Below are 9,655 nucleotides of genomic sequence, written 5' to 3' on the forward strand. Positions count from 1 at the left end.
GCGGTCTCAAGGGCGGGGCTCACCAGGAGAACAGGAGACTTGTGGGTCCTAGAGCAGTGGCCTCAAGGACCCCTCAGAGGCGGCTTTGGTTCAAGCCAGGGAGGAATCTCCTCACTGCAGTTGCTCACAACATCTGCTTGTCCCTCCTCTAGGTGCCCTCTTTGCCTGCCACCCAGCCTGCATGCGCCTGTCATCCATAACCTGTGTCACCATGCCTCAGAGGCACAGGAACAAGTACCATGCCCGTGTGAAATGCCAAAAGGTCCAGGGGGACATTCAGTGTCCCCAAGAGGCCCTGGCCAGTGCTGCTGCAGCCCCCAAAGAGGAGTGCCCCTCTTCCCCCTCATCTGTCCCTCAGGGTTCTCCCCCAGGCTCCCCTGCTACTGGAGATCACCAAGAGCTTCAGGGAGCCATGGTCCCTAGCTCTCCTGATGCAGGGCCTTCCTGTGCAGGATCTGATGAAGGTGCCCAGGGCCCAGGGGAGGAAAGTGCAGGTGCCTCCCAGGCAGCCCCTGCCACTCAGAGCCCTTGAAAAGATCCTCTGACCAGGAAGGCCAGCATGCTTATGGAATTCCTGCTGGAGAAGTATACCAAGAAGGAGCCCATCTCGCAGCAGGCCCTGCTGAAGGTCGTTTGCAGCAAGTATAGGCAGCACATCCCTGAAATCCTCAGGAGAGCCTCTAACTAAGCATATGGAGCTGGTATTTGGCCTGGAGCTGACGGAAGTCGACCATAGGAGGAACATCTATGCCCTCATCAACAAGCTCAACCTCGGGGGTGATGAAGGTCCGAGTGATGAGGGGGGTCTGCCCGAGTCCGGATTCCTCATGGTGCTCCTGGGCATTATCTTCATGAAGGGTAACCGTGCCCCCAGGGAGGAGGTCTGGGAATTCCTCAGTGTGTTGGGGGTCTATACTGGGAGGAGGCACTGGATCTTTGGGGAGCCCAGAAGGCTCATCACCAAACATCTGGTGCAGAAAAAGTACCTGAGGTACCGACAGGTACCCAATGTCAATCTTCCATACTACGAGTTCCTGTGGGGCCCGAGAGCTTGTTTGAAACTAATAAGATGAAGGTGTTGGAGGTGCTGGCGAAGATCCAAGATACCGTCCGGACTTCCTTCCCAGACCTCTATGATGAGGGTCTGAGAGATCAGGCGGAGAGAGCAGGGCTGAGAGGTGTGGCCAGGGCTCCAACAACGGCTAAAGCCAGTGCCCCTTCCAGGGCGAAGTCCTACAGCTCCTCTCACATCTAGGGAAGGATGCCCGGACACTTTCTTCCCTTTTGTGTTGGAACAGAGCTGTCAAGCTTCTAAATAGTAGAGAGTAATAGGGTGGAGGGAACAAAACTTGTATGTTTTTTACAGTTTTATGTAGTAAGGGAGTTTAGGTACAACTCATTTTAACAAAATATATATCTTTTTTTCCTTTATCCATAGGAGAAATATCTATTGAAAGTTGATTTAAATTAGATTAAGGCAACGAGGGAGGAGTCTAGTATTTTCAAATATTAATTACTTTTCATAAGGTTTATTGTGCTTCAGAATACAAATGCATTAATCATATAAATCACATTGTTTGCTGTTTTAAAGTTTTATAAGCCATACGCTGGGTATATGTAAAACACATTGAATGTATTGAATATGTTGTTCACCATCTACACAAGGTAAGATGACACTGGAATAGAGTTTTCTCAAAGAGTAGTCAAGCTCCTAGATAGTGCAGGTTAGTAGGGGTCGAGCAAACCATGTTTTGGTCTCTATTTTCTTCCTGACTTAAACCAGTAACTTCTGCATGTTATTTATTTCATTTTTATCGAATACTTTTACTTCTACCAGATTCTTTTTCTTCAGAATATTGATTTGGTAATGATTTTCCAGTTTTATTTATTGCTGTTTTAGGATTTTTAAAGTTACAGTTTTGGTAGATGTAAAAGAAATTCATGAACCATCTGTATTGTCTTTATTACCTGGAAGTGGGATTTCTTTGGAAGGAATGATGCTAAAGCTGAAACTCCAGTACTTTGGCCACCTCATGCAAAGAGTTGACTCATTGGAAAAGATCTGATGCTGGGAGGGATTGGGGGCAGGAGGAGAAGGGGATGACAGAGGATGAGATTGCTGAATGGCATAACTGAGTCGATGGATGTGAGTCTGAGTGAACTCCGGGAGTTGGTGATGGACAGGGAGGCCTGGCGTGCTGCGATTCATGGGATCACAAAGAGTCGGACACGACTGACTGACTGAACTGAACTGAACTGAATATGTCGCTGAAAGAGAGATTTTCATGGTAATGTGAAACATGACCACAGAAAATATTGAAAAACCAAAAAACAATTAGGCAAATATAAAGGAAAAAGCTTTTAATTTGTAGTTTGCCTTATTTCCTCTATTTTTTTTTTTTGGTAAAAATAAAATATACTTTGCCTTAATTTAGCTCTTTTAAGAATATTTATTTTTTTGTCCCAATGCACTGCATAGTCTCTGCTATCTACTGGATAAAAATAACCTCAGATAGGAAGGTGGTATTTTGGAGGTTCATAATAATCATAACCACCATTAAATTAAAGACCAGTGTTTCTTAATCAGTATGACTGCTTTATATGTATACATGAATTCCAGCATTCATGCAGGATGGGATTTAGCAGACTCCATTTATAGATGGATAACTTGCAGTCTTCTCAAGTTCACAAGACTGATAAAGTGACCTTCATCAGACAAGTCCCCTGATGTGCACTAGTCCAGAGTCCTTCCCTTTCTTTGCAAGGGCAAGCACTGAGGAAATCTCTTTTTACCAGTGACATATTTGGTACCGTGACTAGGATTGCTGCCATGGTGAACTCCAGTGGTCTTGCCCAAACTGCTGGCTGGAGACCCCTGACTTTCACCCTATCTCTCCCATGAAAACTTGCTTGCTGTCACTCTCTGCTTTGTTCTCTTTCCATGACCCACAGGGCAAGATCTGGATCAGCTCACTGTGTCATAAGAGCTGCAAGGAGTATGCCCAGGCTGTGCATACCCAAAGAACACTTGGGTGGCATTTGACACTGTCCTTGGGCCTGGTACCCAAACTTGCTCTTACTCCAGGCAGGTATCACTTGACTTCCTACTTTCGCATTCCAAGCCTCTATGATGAAAAGGACATATTTTCTTGGTTTTAGTTCTAGATGGTCTCGTAGGTCATCACAGAACTGTTCAACTTCAGTTTCTTTGGCATTAATTTTTGGGGCATAGACTTGGATTACTGTTGTATTCAATGGTTTGCCTTGGAAACGAACAGAGATCATTCTGTACTTTTTGAGATTGCACCCAAGTACTACATTTTGGACTCTTTTGTTGACTATGAGGCTATTCCATTTCTTCTTTAAGATTCTTGCCCACAGTAGTAAATATAATGGTCACCTGAATTAAATTTGCTCATTCCCATCCATTTTAGTTCACTGATTACTAAAATGTTCATGTTCACTCTTGCCATCTCCTGTTCGACCACTTCCAACTTACTTTGATTCATGGACCTAACATTCCAGGTTCCTATGCAATACTGTTCTTTACAGCATCAGAGTTTACTTTCATCACCAGTCACATCCACCACTGGGTGTTGCTTTCACTTTGGCTCTGTCTCTTCATTGTTTCTGGAATTATTTCTCCACTCTTCTCCAGTAGCATATTGGGCACCTACTGACCTGGGGTGTTCCTCTTTCAGTGTCATATCTTTGTGTCTTTTCATACTGTCCATGGGGTTCTCAAGGCAAGAATACTGAAGTGCTTGGCTTTTCCCTTCTCCAGTGGACCATGTTTTGTCAGAACTCTCCACCATGACCTGTCTGTCTTGGGTGCCCCTACATGGCTTCACTGAGTTAGACAAGGCTGTGATCCATGTGATCAGCTTGGTTAGTTTTCTGATTGTGGTTTTCATTCTGTCTGCCCTTTGATGGATAAGGTTAAGAGGCTTGTGGAAGCTTCCTGATGGGAGGGACTGGCTGTGGCAATACTAAGTGACTCATACGAAGTGGCAAATATTTGTGACTCATACTAAGCGGCAAATAAATGAAATTTTGTTGCAGGTGTTCAAAGTGTCCAGGGAAAGGAGGTCTGAGGCCTCTGGGGCAAAAATCTGTTTTCCTTTCCTTTCCAGAGTTATGGACCTGGCAGGATAGACATTGCTGGTAGACTTTGCACAATTTTATAAAAATCTTCCTACCAGTGTCTATAATTTGAGTCATCTTAAATGATGGTCAGGGAAAGAGTTGCTAGAAAGCTGGGAGAAACCAAGGGGTCATCTTGAATTTCTCATAGCCCCAACTATTTATTTCATTTAAAGCTATTGTTTACCCACTTACTTTCTCCAATGTGGGAGCTGACTGGTGCCATATTAAATAGACATCAGGATGGCAAAAGTGTGGCAAGGAAGGGTCAATTTTTTTGGCAGAAGCAAAATGGACTTTATCTACATGTGCCACAATGTTCACAGATTCTTTTGTTGTTCTGCCTGTACATACAAGTCAGCTTCAGTGTTTCTCTGATACTTGGGTTTAGTCCTTTTAGTGTGAGCTTCAATTTTGATGACAGACAACATTCTACTACAGGACATAGAAGACTTCCAAAAGTTTCTAATAATTCCTGAAACACTTATTATGCACATCCATACAAGTCTGAAAGTGTGAGTTGCTCAGTTGTGTCTGACTCTTTGCGACCCCTTGCACTGTAGCCCACCAGGCTTCTCTGTCCATGGAATTCTCCAGGTAAGAATACTGGAGTAGGTAGCCATTCCCTTCTCAGGGGATGTTCCTGACCCAGAGATCGAAGTCAGATCTCCTGCACTGCAGGCAGATTCCTTACTGTCTGAGCCACCTGGTAAGCCAGACACAACATAAAAAAGGTTTAACATTCCTTCTTACTTGGCAATGCTTCCCATGGTTAAATTTCATATAACCAATATTCTTAGTTCATTTTTTATTTAAATTTATTTATTTTAATTAGAGGCTAATTACTTTACAATGTTGTATTGGTTTTGCCATACATCAACATGAATCCACCACGGGTGTACATGTGTTCCCAATCCTGAACCCCTCTCCCACCTCCCTCACCATACCATCCCTCTGGGTCATCCCAGTGCACCAGCCCCAAGCTTCCTGTATCCTGCATCAAACCTGGACTGGCGATTTGTTTCTTATATGATATTATACATGTTTCAATGCCATTCTTCCAAATCATGCCCCCCCTCCCTCTCCCACAGAGTCCAAAAGACTTCTATACATCTGTGTCCCTTTTGCTGTCTCACATACAAGGTTATTGTTACCATCTTTCCAAATTCCATATATATGCGTTAGTATACTGTATTGGTGCTTTTCTTTCTGGCTTACTTCACTCTGTATAATCGGCTCCAGTTTCATCCACCTCATTAGAACTGATTCAAATGTATTCTTTTTAATGGCTGAGTAATACTCCATTGTATATATGTACCACAGCTTTCTTATCCATTCATCTGCTAATGGATATCTAGGTTGCTTCCATGTCCTGGCTATCATAAACAGTGCTGTGATGAACATTGGGGTACACATGTCTCTTTTTATAAGGAGAGAGAACAAATCTTTGAGATATTTCAGGGGCCCTCTGAAATATACCTCAAAGCTACTTCTAAGTCAAAAAGACATGTAGAATTTGATTTGGAGGACGCTTGTCAAAAATATCAAAGAGGCTTTAGAACACTTAGTCACATAGATCACTGGGAAAAAAATGCTTAGTTATCCATTTAACCAAAATAACAATTAAAGACTTCATAGGCAAATATAGGTTATCAGTACAGTTCAATTCAGTCGCTCAGTCGTGTCTGACTCTTTGCGACCCCATGAATCGCAGCACGCCAGGCCTCCCTGTCCATCACCAACTCCCGGAGTTCACTCAGACTCACGTCCATCCAGTCAGTGATGCCATCCAGCCATCTCATTCTCTGTCGTCCCCTTCTCCTCCTGCCCCCAATCCCTCCCAGCATCAGATCTTTTCCAATGAGTCGACTCTTCGCATGAGGTGGCCAAAGTACTGGAGATTCAGCTTTAGCATTATTCCTTCCAAAGAAATCCCAGGGCTTATCTCCTTCAGAATGGACTAGTTAGATCTCCTTGCAGTCCAAGGGACTCTCAAGAGTCTTCTCCAACACCACAGTTCAAAAGCATCAGTTCTTCGGTGCTCAGCCTTCTTCACACTCCAACTCTCACATCCATACATGACCACAGGAAAAACCATAGCCTTGACTAGACGGACCTTTGTTGGCAAAGTAATATCTCTGCTTTTCAATATGCTACCTAGGTTGGTCATAACTTTCCTTCCAAGGAGTAAGCGTCTTTTAATTTCATGGCTGCGGTGACCATCTACAGTGAATTTGGAGCCCAGAAAAATAAAATCTGACACTATTTCCCCATCTATTTCCCATGAAGTGATGGGACCGGATGCCATGATCTTCGTTTTCTGAATGTTGAGCTTTAAGCCAACTTTTTCACTCTCCTCTTTCACTTTCATCAAGAGGCTTTTGAGTTCCTCTTCACTTTCTGCCATAAGGGTGGTGTCATCTACATATCTGAGGTTATTGATATTTCTCCCGGCAATCTTGATTCCAGCTTGTGTTTCTTCCAGTCCAGCGTTTCTCATGATGTACTCTGCATATAAGTTAAATAAGCAGGGTGACAATATACTGCCTTGACGTACTCCTTTTCCTATTTGGAACCAGTCTGTTGTTCCATGTCCAGTTCTAACTGTTGCTTCCTGACCTCCATACAGATTTCTCAAGAGGCAGGTCAGGTGGTCTGGTATTCCCATCTCTTGAAGAATTTTCCACAGTTTATTGTGAGGTTCTGAATAAAATTTAGCTCTTTTAACATCCAGAGGACTAGGTTTACTTAAGCAATCATGGTCTGATAAAGATAAAACAAGATTACTCTCTCTCTCTTTCTCTCTCTCTCTCTCTCTATATATATATATAGTCAGATTCCTTTAAGGTAAAGAAAAACTTTAATAATTTCTTCTTACTAAGAACAAACTCATAGAAAAAATACAGTTTGTCCTTTTAACAGAGATAAAACCAAATTCCAATTTTATACCAGGTTACTTTTGATATTTAAACTCATTTACTTAATTAAATTGATCCCAATTTTATTTATTCCTGACCACATATAAAATTCCTTTCCAAAGATTTATTTTTTCACAAAACTTACAATTTTCTATGTCCATTTTAGTTTGTGCCTTGTTTTCTTTCCCATTTGGGAATAACCAGCCTTACTGAAAATCCCATGGATGGAGGAGCCTGGTGGGCTGCAGTCCATGGGGTGGCTAAGAGTCGGACACGACTGAGCGACTTCACTTTCACTTTTCACTTTCATGCGCTAGAGAAGGAAATGGCAACCCACTCCAGTGTTCTTGCCTCGAGAATCCCAGGGACGGGGAAGCCTGGTGGGCTGCCGTCTACGGGGTCGCACAGAGTCGGACATGACTGAAGTGACTTAGCAGCAGCAGCAGCAGCAGCCTTACAAAAAACGACTTTCTTTTTCCTTAACAAAAACATCTCCATACCATATAACTTTTATTACCACCAAACACATTCTATGTCTGTTATTATACTCAGTAGCCTTAACCACATATTAAACTTCTTAATCCTTTTAATTTTAATTTTTCTAGTGAAAATAAAGAAGTAATTTTTTTCCTTTTTTTAAATTTAAATTTATTTATATTAATTGGAGGCTAATTACTTTACAATATTGTATTGGTTTTGCATAAATCAACATGAATCCGCCACGGGAGTACATGTGTTCCCCATCCTGAACCCCCTCCCACCTCCCTCCCCATACCATCCCTCTGGGTCATCCCAGTGCACCAGCCCCAAGCATCCTGTTTCCTGCATTGAACCTGGACTGGCGATTTGTTTCTTTCTTAATTGTATTAATATTTTGTGGCTCGGCAAACTTAAAAATACACGTTATAATTTCCAGAAATATATAGAATAATCTTTCAATAAAGCATAAGGTACATTTATTAATAAACCAAAACATACTTAGTCTCTTGTAGTAACAGGTGAAATATATGCAAACTTAGACTTGTTCAACAATTAGTGTTTTAGTATTTTATCTTATTTGGAAATGACCAGAGAGTCAACAAATTTTCATCACTTAATTTAACTTAGCCAAACTCTAAGAGTATAAATTACCAAAGAGATTTAGGAAACAATTTGAGTAGACATATCACAAACGATTATTGTTAAAAAGTTCACCTAGAAAGTCCTATCTCATTTATATCTATTTAATTCTTTTGTTCTTAATAATCATACTTAGATTCCTCATGAAAATCTCATTAAAGCATTTAGTCATTATCTTAAGACCTTTTGACTCTTGTTTGTTTGTTTGTTCCCGACAAATGTTGCAACAGAGACATTAGCTCATTTGACTAGTAAACCCAGTAGAACAAAAGTTGGTTATCCATATTTTATTTTATGCTAACTCTGAAGATATACCCATATTAAACCAGTAAGCTTAAATTTAGCTTTTATTTACTCAAGATTATTCTAGCTCATATGAACTTGAAAAATATTTGGGTTGGTGTTTCTTAAACTTTAAGAATTTTTATATAAGCACGAGTTTTTGTAAGCCAATTAAATAGAGCTCTTTTACAAATATGATTTTGGCAACATAATCTGGAAGTAGAAAGATACGATATTTACAGTGTATACATATAGACATACAGACAGACAATTAGCTTAAAGTTTTCATTGTAAAACTTTAGTCATGAATCAGGCACAGTACAAAACTCACTAGTTTATAAATAACAACTGGAATTAATTAAGTATACTCATTCAGATGGCTAAAGTATTTTTCTTTGTTTGTGGAGAAAATTTTAAGACCAGTATTTTCCCTTGACAAGCAATTTTAAAGAGACTGTTTAGGCAAGGGGGTGTTTTAGCAGTATGTGTTTAAAGAGGTCCCTTTTTTTTTTTTTTAATTCTACAGACTGAGCTAACCCAGACTCATTCTCAGGTGCTGTGACCTGTGTTAACATTTGAAGGACATGACAGAATTTATAACTTCAAGGGGCAGAGACAGAAAATGTGTTTTCTTCTAGGAGTTTTGGAGCATATTTGTCTATTATCATAAGTATTTGAATAATTGCTATTAATTTTTTCCTTAAGTAAAGGAAAATTTTACTCTAATACCCTGGTTATTTATAATATCTACAAGCATTTTAGTAGGGATGGGCAAAGCCTTGGGACTTGTCAAGTTAGGTGTGTTTTGACTTGCTTCTAGAATCGTATTTCTGATTTTATATGTACAAGACAAAGACAGTTGTTTCTGTTAACCCTTGGCTCCAGCTGATTTGTTCTGAGATTATGTGTAGGAGGTACTGAAAATTTACTGAGGAAGCAGGGTTATTTTTAAGAAGGAGAATTTTGTTGGATTTTTGTTTAAGTTCTTTCATCATAATAAGGAATGTCTTAAGGGCAGTCATAATTTATTTTCCTTTCAATTTGATCCTCACATAAGTATCAATATGACAGATGTTTATGATGACAGCTCCCACAAAATGTTTTCCTTTTAAATACAGCCAATTTAAAGGATCCATCATCTGGCTATCGGCAAGTAGGCTCTTATATTAATTTCAAACAGCAACTCAAACCAG

The 9,655-nt window shown here is 40.6% G+C and overlaps 1 pseudogene; it reads left to right on the forward strand.

Moving 5' to 3' along the window:
- Positions 1-211: 211 nt before the first annotated feature.
- On the forward strand, positions 212-1,255 carry LOC147339942 (melanoma-associated antigen B17-like; annotated as a pseudogene).
- Positions 1,256-9,655: the final 8,400 nt, after the last annotated feature.

This window comes from Bos grunniens, chromosome X (assembly GCF_055505025.1).
Source record: "Bos grunniens cultivar Pamir isolate PY7600 chromosome X, Bosgru_T2T1.0, whole genome shotgun sequence".
Taxonomy (NCBI): domain Eukaryota; kingdom Metazoa; phylum Chordata; class Mammalia; order Artiodactyla; family Bovidae; genus Bos; species Bos grunniens.